Raw genomic sequence first — 13,329 nt, 5'->3', positions numbered from 1 at the left:
CTTACTGTATTGCTGGCCCTAAGCAACCCTCCTGCCTCAGCCTCCCAAGTAGCTGTGACTACAGGTGGCACCATGCCATCTCTTCATGTGAAGCCTGTAGAGAAAGATGAAGCATGGTTGCAGTGATCTAACAGTTAAGGTCTCATGAATCGCCACAGTGATGGTTCTGAAAAGTGCCAGATGAAAGGGACTCAGATGGGAGGGGGGCAGAGGCAGCAGTGATGCAGCCGCCCAGGAATGCCTTGTTGCTGACTTCAGTTCTCCACTCACAGAGGAAGCAGATCTGAGTGGTTAATAGAGTGCACCTTGCTTCTCCTGCCTTGTTGCTAACAGAATTTAGAGTCAGAAATCCAACCTCTGTGATTAAAGCCGGAGCGGTGGATGCCCACTTTCTAGGAATCTGGAGCAGATACTTAACATTGCATGTAGGATTTAGCCACAAAAAGAATTAAATTGGCCCCCTGTCTCACGCCACCTACAAAAATTACCTCAAAATGGATCAAAGACCTACACGTCAAGTAAAAAGTATAAAATGTTTAGAAGGAAACGCAGGTGTAACCTTCCTGACTTTGGATTAGGTGGTGATTTCACTGATATTTATTCATCCATGCCCTTTTATTTACTGTACTTCAGCCTGGTCTCGTGTAAAACAGTGCCAACTGTGTCATTATCTGTATGGTCTATGCTTTCAGGATTTCTTTTCTTTTCTTTTTTTTGATCCCGCGGATCGAACTCAGGACCTTGCGCTTGCAAGGCAGACGGCGGCACCGCTGAGCTAAATCCCTGGCCCCAGGATTTCTTTTAATAAGCATCACCTCTGAATAATACACAACCACCCAGCAGAGGATGTGACGGAGGGGACATGCCCTAGAGAGGACAGACGTCCAGGCCTCGGGCCTGCGCCGCGGCTCTACCGCCTCCTGGTGGTGGTGTTTGGACTAAGGAGCTTCACCTAGGTTGATCACTGACCTTATTCACCACACACTCACACAAAATTGCTTTTTATTGGTATTTGGGGTAATAAAAAAGATGAATTTTGGCAAGTGGTCTCTGAGGTCAGACTATAATCTAGAGGTGGTCAAAAATTTGAATATGTCAGAGTCAGTCACGGCAGAGCACTCTAGGATGCTGAAGCCTCGTGTGTCCTGGCTCTCTTGCTCGGCCAAGCTGTGCTTTCTGCTGTCCCAAAACCATGGGAATGGGCTGCCGGAGGAGGGTCTCTGCGGGAGGGACCAGGCAGCACATGTCCCAGGCAAGGCCTCCTCAAGGCCTGACGCTCCCTGCCCCGGTGCAGGAGGCCCGGCCGCTGGCTACTGCAGCTGGGTTTCCTAACCCTTCTCTCCAGTTCCACCTTCAGATGTTTAAAGAGGCCGGAAATGTGGCATCCCCGGTGCGGTAGCGCAGGTGGCAGAGCTCGTGTGAAGGCAGCAGCACCCTAGGGCCTGGGTGTCACTCAGGCGAGCACCTCTGGAGCTGGGTACTTTCTCTGCATCATTCTGCTCTGAGATGAGAGCTTTCCAAGGATTTCTTCTATACCTGCAGGCTTCCGTGTAAACTATTAGTGAATGAATAGAAACCTTTCATAAAGAAGCATTTTAAAATGACTTACGGATGACAGCTGAACACTCTAAAGACCCTAGTAATTATGAAATTGTTTTCTCTGCCAGCTCGGAAATGACGAGGGACCCTGGTTCTTTACTAACATATGACTGCGGGAAAAAGGGTGCCTCTGGGCGACTTTCATTTCTCTTTTTTTTTGGTACCGGGGATTGAACTCAGAACCTTGCGCTTTCGAGGCAGGCAGCGGCACCACCGAGCTAAATCCCTGGCCCTCATTTCTCTTTCTTAAAGACAGGGATGAAAACAGTCCCGCGCTGGGGCCCCCAGGCCCTCTCAGCTCTCCGGGCCTGCGGCCTTGCTGTCCCCCAGGAACCAGGCCAGGTCTCCTCAGGGCCAGACCGACAGACCTGCAGCCCCTCTCGACGCTGGTCCCGCCCCTCCTTGAGAAAGTCCCGCTTCTGCACCGTGCCCTGAAGAGCGCAGGTGCATCCTGCTTTTTCCATCTTTTCCTTTTCACAGGCCTCGCCCCAGTGAGCCTGTGCCTTCCCCTGCTTTCCAGGAAGTGGGCCAGCTACGCTCTCGCGTGTGTCGCCTGCCCGGTAGCAGTGCGTGAAAACTGCCGGGCAGAGTCTGGCACCCTGAGCCCTCCGCGAATGTTCAGTATCTCAAAGTCCTGGCCCTGGTCATCCTCCAGCTTCATACTCCTCAGTAGCTGGGACTACGTGTGCACCACCTTGCCCAGCTGGATAAATGAAAATTTTAAAATAAGTACTTTTACCACTTCCTAGATAATGTGAAAACTTCAGTATTTTTTATTTCATTTACCTCCTTCCCTTTACATTTTTTTATTTTGAAAAAGAATTAAAACTTCAAAAAGCTGTTGTATTAAATGTCTACATGTCCTTCACGTAGATTCACCGGTTGTTGACATTCCTCTGCTTTGCTCCTAAAGCCTTCCAGCTGATTGGAGGAGGACCACCTGGATTAGCAAACATAACTTTCTTTACTTAAACCCAGCTGACTGTGGGCCTCAGCACATCTGGTGCAATCGAGTACCATGGTCTCCAAGTGATCCCAGAGTGCGTCAAGCTTCCCTTTGGCTGAAGGTCAGGGCTGCAACAGCCATTTACACTTCCTATTCTGTCATTCATTGGCTTGTTTAGTTAAGAACATAGATATTTCACGAACACCAGTGTGTGCCAAAAACTGTAACCGATGTGTGGGTACATATGCTGAGATCCAGGTAACTGATTTTTAAATGAATGCTACAGTACAAAGCTGTGTGTGAGCTGGAACCTGATAAGAGTTCTCTACCAGACAAAATGGCCCCAATGGTCCTACATTCTAAAATGGCTCCCTTTCCTAAAATGGTTCCCGATTAGGGAAATGAGCCACTTGGAGGGGGTGTGCGGTGTGAAACCTAACCCCCCTGGAGAAGCAAAACCGAACTGTTGCTCCACCCTGCTACCCACGTGATCCTCCCCTTCCAATCACCCGGCGTCCCATTGCTCAACTCTCATGATACTCTCCCCACTGCCCTGCCCTGTATAAACCTCACCCCAGTTAGCCTCCCCCTCTTTCTCGCCGTTGTTCGAGGTATCCTGGCAGCTGCTTCCCCAGTAAAGCTTTGCCTCAGGTGCTCCTGTTTCGGCTCATTTTCTTTCATTCTAGTGCTGAAACTTGGGAAGGCAACGGTCTGGACTGCGCCACAATCCCCTGCTGGTTGGGGTTTTCTGGCCTCCCGGCTGTTCTTCCTGGGCCCTGCCAGACGAGCACCCACCAGGGGCCTTCACCTTTGCCGTTGCTGACACCCTGCATCCACACCGGTCCCTGATCTCTGGGTGAGTACTCCGATCAGACTCTCTCTCTCTGGTCCTCTGCCTCTCTCAGAAAATCCTAGTGCTAGGACAGATGGGCTCCTCAGCCCTTGGCCAGCACTGCCTCCCATGGGGGACACCCCATTGGCCCAGCTCCTCTCGACGTCAAAGGGGACGCTCCTCTCCTTTGCCCTTCTCCTCGAGAGCTATCTGATACTCACCCTCCACGTCTGGCCCTCCCTCAACACGGGAGTTAACACAATCTAAACCTTTCCAGTCAACACCGCTGGGATGTTTGCTAGCTAATCTCAAAACTCTCGGGCTCACAGGCCACATCAAACCCCAACGCCTTATTTATTTATTTTTTACTGCAATCAGGCCCCAATATAAATTAAACAATGACTACCACTGGCCAGAAAAATGGAACATTCAACCTGAACATTTTATGGGATCTTTACAACTTCTGTCAACAAAATGGCAAACGGTCCGAAGTCCCATAGGTGCAGGCTTTCTCCCACCTTCGTACCTGCCCCTCCCTCCGTCAGTCTTGGGCCACCTCTCGGATTCTCCTTGCTCACACCACGTCACCCACGACCCCTGATCCCTGCCCAGAGCCGGACACGTCTGCCTTCTCACCTCTTCCTCCCAGCCATCCTTTGGCTTCCGCCTCTTGCTCCGCCTCTTGCTCTCCCTCCGCACAGCGATCTCACTTGCCACACCCAAAGCTGCCCAGCCCCTCGCATACAGGAGAGTGATTGAACACTCAGATGGGGCAGCGACCCTCGACCTCTGTGTCTCCTCTTACCCTCTATTGCCATGTTTCACAATAGGCTGCAAAGACAGGTGAGACTTTTAAGGTGCCCACACCCACCGCTCTGCCTGCTCTCCCTGCTCTCCCCACCTCAGCTTCCCCTGAGGAGACAGGGAAGCAAGACTCTGCAAAAATTTTTTTTTCAAAAGTAGGGCCAGGGATTTAGCTCAGTGGTTTCGTCGCCTGCTGTGCAAGCGCAAGGACCCGAGTTTGATCCCCTGTACCAAAAAAATAAATAAATAAATAAATAAAATCCTCTCCTGCCCCTGCCTCTTTACATATCAGCAACTTGTTTGGCCAGCTACATTACCAAAAAATTTCACTGGGCCCTATTGTTTCCTATATAAATAATGGAAAATCTTGCCCTTCTCTCTACTTTCTGCTTACAGACTTTTGACAATAACTATAACACAAGATTATGCTACTGTTATAAAGCGCTTTTATTCCTTCTGATTCTAATTATAAGAGATCTCTGTTAATTGACCTATAAAAGTTTTGACTAGTCTTAATTAAAAGAGATGTTATAATTCAATTGGCCAAATATATTTGAGTGCACTCTAGTTTCATAAATTGTCTGTGTTTGTCTGTGTCTGTCCAATTGTTTGTGTTTGTCCAATTGTGTTTTTTGATAAATGTTATTAAAAGCATGCTTTCCTTTTCTCCCAGGTTGCTAGCTGCTCAAAATGTCAAAGATTAATTTTGATTGTAATGCATTTTGCTGTCTACATTCTCTAACTCAAAAAGTATATATATATTTGTTATTGGTTACAAATAAATTGTTTTTGTTTTTTTTTGTACTGGGGATTGAACTTGGGTCCTTGTGCTTGCGCAGCAAGTGGCAAAATACAAATAAATTGTTAATTGTTACAATCTAGTTTTTTACAGGTCATATAAAAAGGAAATTGTCAAGATAATAAAAACTTTTAGGTTTGGGGAGATGGCCAGATGATGGGACTCCCTTTTATGTATAAAGAAGCAGCTGCTCAGAAAAGAGTTATTTCTGGTCTTTGTTCACTAATGGGAGCCTCAATAATTTTCATAGCCTTCTGGGAAGACACCCCCAATTAACATTGTTTGAATATGTTATTGTAATATGTTTATATTGGTAATCTTCAAAACACAAAATTTTTGGTGGGAAAAGCAAGGTGTTATTAAAAGATCCTTTTGGTACCAAGTTACATTACAGAACATAAGGTTTCATGTAATTGTAGTAATTGTTATTGCTACTTTTTTGGTGTACAAAATGTATTCATGCTTTCTGTACAGGCTTTCTAATATTTATAGTAATAAGTTTTTGATCCAGGTATTCACCCTTCTCTTCTGCTCCAGCTACTAATGATAATAGGTACATTTATAGGCCCATACATTTTCCTTGGATGGCATCCTATCAAAAAGGTAATAACTTAAGAGCTTCCTGGTTTTTGTGTGTTTTTGAAGGGTAGTGAGTGCATTTAACAATGGCTATCTTATACTAAGATACATAATCTAAGTTTGTTACAAAGATAATGTCATCATGATTGTTATGGTAAAGTATTATTATGTGTGGCTCCTGATTCAAAGTTTTTTCTGTTAATATTCTACAGGAAATCAACTACTAGAACAACCATGATTGATAAAAATAATAGTCCTATAACTATATTCTAAATTCCAAAATGCTTGCTATCCATTTAAAATTGTAATAGTTAAGCTCACTGCTCCTACTGCACTACTAATGTCACTGATCTTCTCTTCTGGGGTTCAACAATTAAAGTTTGGAGACCAAAACTAGAAAGGTAAGGGCTAAGAGGACAGCCAATATTTTGGCCCTGGCCCTCCAAGGTCAACAAAGAATCCAGGACATGAGGGAACCTTTTCTATGGGATCCTACATCTTTGTTAAGTCACCCAACCTCCTGAGCAGGGAGATTGCTGGACACCAGAGGACAATGTACCATGTGCCAAAGGAGGGTCACAAAAAGGGAAAAATCTCCCACGTTTTCAATGAAAGTGATATGGTCAAGCAAGGCCTTCACCCATCCTGGCTGACACCGACAGAGGAGCTGAGAGCTCTGTGCTTGGTTCCAAAGTAATGCCTGAGGAGACTTAACTGACCTTGATAGATAGCAAGAGGTTAATTTTATTTAATGTAGGTCTCACTGAAACTTGGTTTTAAACACCGTATAGAAAAGCACAACTAAAGATACATATCTATGTAGCTAGACTTAAAAAGAGGCTTTAAAAACCCCTCCTTCATACAGGGGAATTGATTTATTGTCCCTAAAAAGGCAGTTCAAACACATCGGAGACTCGAACATCTCTTTAACACCACCTTATTAAATCTGCCAGGAAACCAAAATGAATGTTGGATGTGCCTGTCTTCTTGATTTCAGCCATATGTCCCGATACCTGTATCCCTCCCCGCCCCCCATTAAAACCCGATTCCCACATTGTCACCATAATGCTAGGTCCTTTTACATCCCTACTAGAGTCCACCAAACATGACAATTAGACATTTACAAATTCGTCCAAACTTAAACAAAACATATCGACCCCGTGTGCTCTCATTGTCAACACTCTGGAGTCTTCCATAACCTGCCTCTCTAAGGGGATGTTCTTCATCTGTGATTCCCAAGCTTTCTGCTTCATAAACGGAACCCCTTCCTATGTTATGTGGGCTTCCTTAGCCCTCCCCTCACCATCTATATTGAAACCCAAAAGTTACAATAGTTTTCTCCCCACCATGTTAACAAGCGTGCCCTTCCTGTACTCCCTTTCCTAATGGGAGCTGGAGTTCTAGTGGAAATTGGCCCTGGGGTGGCAGGAACATCAACATCAACACACTTCTATTACTCCTTATACCAAGAGCTAAATGAAGATATGGAAAAGGTAGCTGACCCTCTTGTCACCCTACAGTCCCAAATCAGTTCGCTGAGAGCTGTCGTACTCCAAAATAGACAATATAATTATGGCAGAAAGAGGCGGAACTTGCCTCCTATTAGGAGAAGAGTGTTGTTACTTTGTAAACCAATCTGGCATTGTTGGAGACAAAGTAAAGGAGCTCAGGGAGCACATAGAAAAATGTAGACGAGATCTAGACTGACTACAATCTCTGCCAGGATACTTTGACCAGTGGCTTCCATGGCTTCTTCCTTTCCTGGGACCCCTCACCATCCTCTGGATAATCCTGCTTTTTGGACCCTGTCTGTTTTGCTGTTTTCAAAAATTCTCACAGGAATGCATGCAGGTCTTTACCAACCAGACGGTCAGCGAACTCATCATGGCTGGCTACCAGCCCCTCACTGCTCATGCTGGCTCCACTTGATGAGACCACACGTTAGCTGTCTAAAGCTCCCACCCAACAATGCCCCTTTGACAGCAAGAAGCAGCTACAGAAAAAGAGAACTTCGCCCTTATTCCATAATAAGAAGAGTCTGGAATGATAGAGTTCTCTACCAGACAAAATGGCCCCAATGGTCCTACATTCTAAAATGGCTTCTGTTCCTAAAATGGTTCCTGATTACGGAAATGAGCCACGTGTGTGTGTGTGTGTGTGTGTGTGTGTGTGTGTGTGTGTGAAGCAAAACTTAACTTGTTGCTCCACCCTGCTACCCATGTGATCCTCCCCTTCCAATCACCTGGCGTCCCATTGCTCAACTCTCATGATACTCTCCCCACTGTACTGCCCTGTATAAACCTCACCCCAGTTAGTCTTCTCCTCTTTTGCCATTGTTTTAGGTAGCTTGGCAGCTCCTTCCCCAATAAAGCCTTGCCTTGGATGCTCCTGTTTTGGCTCATTTTTTTCCCCCCTTAAATTCTTTTATTGGTACATTTTAGGTATACAATACATTTACATTTGTCATTGGGTACTTGATGTTCCTATTTTTTCCCCATTCCCTGCCCTCCTTTCACCCCCTTCACCCTTCCCTATTTACAAAGACTTTGTTTCCATTTTTTCCTTTTCTCATAATTTTTCCTTTCTCTCCTTTCCCCTTTCCCTCCCACTTCCCCTATCCTTTTGGACCATTTCTTTCTATTTCAAATAATTATTTGTTTAAATCATTTTAATCCTTATCTACGCTTTCAGTTTCTCACAGTAGAGAAACTATTCAGCATTTACACATGTGTGTCCTATTTCACTTAAGAGTATCGCCTCAATGTGCATACATTTAGCTATAAATGTCTCTAGTTTCTCATTCTTTTTTTTGGTACCGGGGATCAAACTTGGGTCCTTGTGCTTAGTTTGTCATTCTTTATGGCTGAGTAGTACTCCATTTTATTTTAAAAAACTACATTTTCTTTATCCAGTTCCAAGTTGATGGGCACTTGGGCTGTTTCCAAGCTTTAGCTGTTACAAACTTTGCTGCTATAAACATGGGTACACATATATCACTGTGGTATTCTTTTAATTATTTTGGGAAGATACCCAGCAGAGGAATAGCTGAGTCAAATGGGACCTCTAGTCCTAGTTCTTTGAGGTATCTCCATACTGATTTCCATGGTGGTTGCACCAGATTGTATTTCCACCAACAATATAGAAGGGATCCTTTCTCCCCACAACCCCACCAAAATATGTTATTGGTTGGTTTCTTGATAGCAGCCATTCTTTCTGGGGTGAGGTGGAATATCAGCATTGTTTGCCTCTGCATCTCTTGAATGATCAGTGATGTTGAACATTTTTTCATATGTTTATTTGCTGCTTTTACTTCTTTGAGAAATGTTTGTTCATTTCAGATGCCCATTTTTTAATTGGGTCTTTGAATTTGAGGGGTCTGATTTTTTTCAGTTCTTTATATATTCTGGTTAGTAGTCCTTTGTCTGAGGTACAGCTGCTAAAAATTTTTTTTCCACATTGTAGATTGTCTCTTAGATCTGTTGATGGTTTCTCTTGCAGTGCAGAAGGGTTTTTTTGTTTTTTGGTACTGGGGATCAAACTCAGGTCCTTGCGCATAGCAGGAGGTGAAACCACTGAGCTAAATCCCCTGCCCCTACAGAAGCTTTTTAATAAGATGAGATCCCAGTTGTTGATTCTTTGTGCTAGTTCCTGTGCTACTGAGGTTTTGTTCATAAAGTCTTTTCCTATGCCAATGTCTTCATGAGTTCTACCTAACTTATCTTTCAGCAAGTTTAGTGTTTCTGTTTTAATATTTATATGTTTAATCCACTTTGATCTTAGCTTAGTGCATGCTGATAGATATGGGTCTAGTTTTAATCTTTGGCAGGTCGAAATCCAGGTTTTCTAACATCATTTAATAAATAGGCTATCTTTCCTCTGGTGAGGGAGGTTGGGTCCCTTGTCAAAGATGAGGTGTCTGAGTAAGTCTGGAGTTGTTTCTGTATCTTCTAATCTATTTCACTGATCCTCAGGTCTGTTCCTTTGCCAGTACCATGTTGTTTTTATCACAGTAGCTTTGCAGTATAGTTTCAAGTTGGGGATTGTGATACCCACTGCCATGACTCTTGCCTAGAATTGCTTTAGCTATTCTAGGTCTTTTCTGGTTCCAAATGAATTTTTGGATTGTTTTCTCTAGTTCTATGAATTATATTGTTGGAATTTCAATTGACATTGCATTAAATCTATATATCAGTGTTGGAAGTACGGCCATTTTCTTTTTTTCCCATTAAGTTTATTGGTACATTTTAGGTATAAAATACAGTTACATTCATCATTGGGATCTTGTACCACTAAGTGAGTATCTTGGTTCTTATTTTTTTTCCCCTTCCCCTGCCCTGCCTTCACCCCTCCACCCTTCCCTATTTGCAAAAACTTTGTTTCCATTTTTTCCTTTTCTCATATTTTTTCTTTTCCTTTCTTTGCTTTCCCCTACCCCTTCCACTTCCCCTGCTCCTTTAGAGTTTCTCTTCCTATTACACAATATCAATTATACATTTTTAAAATTACAATATCAAGACCTAGGAGACATTACCACAGATTTTACAGGATTTAAAAGGATATAGAAAGCATATTACAAAAATCTGTTTTGAAATAAATTTGACAACTTCTAAGAAGTAACTTGGAAGACAAATTAATGAAACTAACTCTGGAGGAAATGTAAAATTTGAATAGCACCTATTAAAGTATATTCCTAGCTTGAGAACCTACCTATATGACAAAAAAAGGCTCATAAACATTTTAACTGATAAATTATATCAAACTTTTAAAGCAGAAAACAGGAACCCTTCTCCCCTCATTTTAGGAAATCAACATTGTGCTAATTCTAAAACTGGATAAAGATAATAGAAGAATAAAGTATGAACATAGAAATTTGTTTAATAAAACAAACTATTAGAAGTCAGATCTGGCAGTATGTAGAAAGTGGTTTTATTATATGGATGGCAGTGTTGGTTCAGCATTGGAAGATCCACCCCAATAAGTCATCATTTTAACAGAGGAAAGGAAAAAGCCATATGATCCTGTCAGTAGTTGGAGAAAAAGTATTGGACTAAATTTTACAGCTGTTCATGGTAAAAGCTATCAGGAGACTAGAAGTAGAACAGAACCTTCTCAACAGATCAAAGACATGTACTCCATACTTCCAGCAAAAATGCCTTCTATGAATGGAGAAGATAACAATGCTTTCTCCCTAAGGTGGGGAACAAGGGCAGATATGCCTACTCTTCATCTGTCCATTAAACTTTGAAACATAGGCCGAAACCAAAATAGTCTGGCAATAAAAAGAAACACAGCATAGGATTGGCAAGGTAGAAGCAAAATCTTTATATGTAGATAAAATGATCATCTACAGAGAAAATACTAAGAAATCTCTAGGAGCCCCTAGAACTTGTATGTGAATTTAGCAGTATTAGAAAACACAAGGTATATATAAAAGTTCAGGTATATGTATACTTGCTATAAATGAAGAATTGAATATTGAAATTTAAAAGTTATGTGGGAGTACAAAGGACCTAGAAAAGTAAAAAGAAAAAAAAAACTGTTGGAAGACATTTAGTACCTAATTTTAGACTTCCTCTAAAGCTACAGTCATCAAGGCAGTGTTGGTGTAAGGAAGGACATATAGATCATTGGAATAAAACAATCTAGAAATAGAACCACACTTATATGGTCCACTGAGTTTTGAAAGATTATTTAACATTAACATGTTATAGAACATAAACTCAATTCAAGAGCAGAGGAAAAGATAGTGTTTCAGCAAATGGTACTAGAACACCTGGTATCCATATATAAAAAATTAACCTCAACCCTTTATTTTCATACATAAAAATAACTTGAAAAGATCTATGAACCTAAATATGAAAGCCTAAAAGTATAAAACTTTAAGAAGAAATTATAAGGGAAAATGTTCATGAATTTAGGGTAGGCAAGAATTTCCTAGGATATAAAAACATGATGTGTAAAAGAAAAAAATTGATAGATGAGATTCCATCAAAATTTAGAACTTCAAAGGAAATTGTTAAGAAAATGAAAAGTAAAAAAAAAATTAAAAATTTTTTTAAAAATAGAAAAGAAAATGAAAAGTCCTTAAACAGACCATATTTATAATACATATAACCTATCGCCAGAATATATAAAGAAGTCTTATAGCTCATTAATAGACAACCCAATTAAAAAGTAGACACAAGAAGATGATAAATGGCCAGTACAGCAAAAGGAAAGGTGTGCAACACTAGAATCAGAAAAATATTAATCAGTAACAAGATTGAATTATACACACATTAGGGAAATGAAGTTAAAAGTTTTAAAAGAACAAATGTCAGCTTAGGTGTGAACCAGTTAGAACTTTCTAATACTGCTAATGTGAATGTAAAATGATAAAAGCATTTTGGAAAACAATATAGAAATTTCTTGTGTTACTGTTAAGAACCAACAGTTCTGTTCTTAAGTTTTTACTTGAGAGGAATGAAAACACATGTTCACAATAGATTTGTACATGCAAGTTGAGTATCCCTTATCTGAAATTCTTGGGACCAGAGTGTTTCAGATTTTCGTTTGAAATCTGCTTGATCTGCAAAGAGGATAGCTACTCCTGCTTTTTGGGGGGGGGAGGGGCGGGTTTCCTGTCACATGGAGTATTGTTTTCCACGCTTTAATTTTCAGACTATGACTTTCTTTTTCAATTAAATGTGTTTCTTGTGGGCCAGGGATTTAGCTCAGTGGTTTTGCTGCTTGCTGCCCAAGAGCAAGGACCCAAGTTTGATCCCCAGTACCAAAAAAAAATAAAGTGTTTCTTGTATGCAGCATATTGTTGGATCTTGCTTCTCGACCCATTCTGCCAGTGTATTTCTTTTGATTGGTGAATTGAGACCATTAACATTGATGGTTATAACTCATACATAGTGACTTATCATTGTCATGACTTTTTCTTTTTGTTGGATTTTCTGCCTTTGTGTTTAATTTCTTGTCATGCTCAACAGCTTCATTCTGCTGGGCTCCCTGGGGTTGTGGTCCTTGTTGTCTTTTCCTGGGGTATTGTCTAAAATTTTTTGGAGTGCTGGTTTGGTATTCATGAAGTTGTGAAGGTGCTCTTTATTATGAAAGTATCTTATTTCTCCATCAATTTTGAAAGATAGTTTCGCAGGGTGCATCAATCTGGGTTGGAGGCTGTTTTCTTTTAGGGCTTGAAATACATCACTCCAAGCTCTTCTTGCCTTGAGGGTTTGCATTGGGAAGTCTGCTGTGATTCTGTTGGGTTTTCTTTTGTATGTGATTTGTTTCTTTTCCCTAATTGCTTGTAGAACTTTGTTCTTCTGTTGGGTTTCTGGAATCTTAACAATTATATGCCTATGTGTAGATTCTTTTTGATCAAGGCTAGTTGGAGTCCTATATACCTCACTTATCTGTATGTCAAGTTCCTTCCCCCTACTTGGGAAGTTTTCTGCCATCACCTCTGTGAACAGTTTTTTTTATGTCATCTGCACTCTCTCCTGTTTCTTCATTGACTCCAGTCAGTCTTATATTATTCTTCTTTGCATCATCTAGCAGCTGCTGGATTGATTTCTCATGGTTCCTTATAATTTTGAAGCAATTTTTCTTTTCCTGGTCACTGATTGCAATCTTATCTTCTATATCTGAAATTCTGTCCTCACATTGGCTCATTCTGCTTTGTAGACTTTGAATGGAGTTTTTAATCTCCTGGAAATTTGTTTGCATCTGTTTTATGGATTCCATTTGTTTCCTATGTTGGGATTCCATCATGTTCCTGAGCTC

At 41.5% G+C, this 13,329-nt stretch overlaps 1 long non-coding RNA gene across 1 annotated transcript; it reads left to right on the top strand.

Annotated features, from left to right (window-relative positions):
- Positions 1-2,788: 2,788 nt before the first annotated feature.
- Positions 2,789-7,739, top strand: LOC147821466 (uncharacterized). Its single transcript, XR_015446904.1, has 2 exons — positions 2,789-3,401; positions 5,772-7,739. It is a non-coding gene; the product is annotated as an uncharacterized LOC147821466 (long non-coding RNA).
- Positions 7,740-13,329: the final 5,590 nt, after the last annotated feature.

This window comes from Heterocephalus glaber, unplaced genomic scaffold, assembly GCF_053883595.1.
Source record: "Heterocephalus glaber isolate CG9 unplaced genomic scaffold, H.glaber_assembly_v1.0 deba00001733, whole genome shotgun sequence".
Classification (NCBI taxonomy): domain Eukaryota; kingdom Metazoa; phylum Chordata; class Mammalia; order Rodentia; family Bathyergidae; genus Heterocephalus; species Heterocephalus glaber.
The sequence above is the reverse complement of the archived record's forward strand: the minus strand, read 5'-3'. Positions and strand labels throughout refer to the sequence as shown.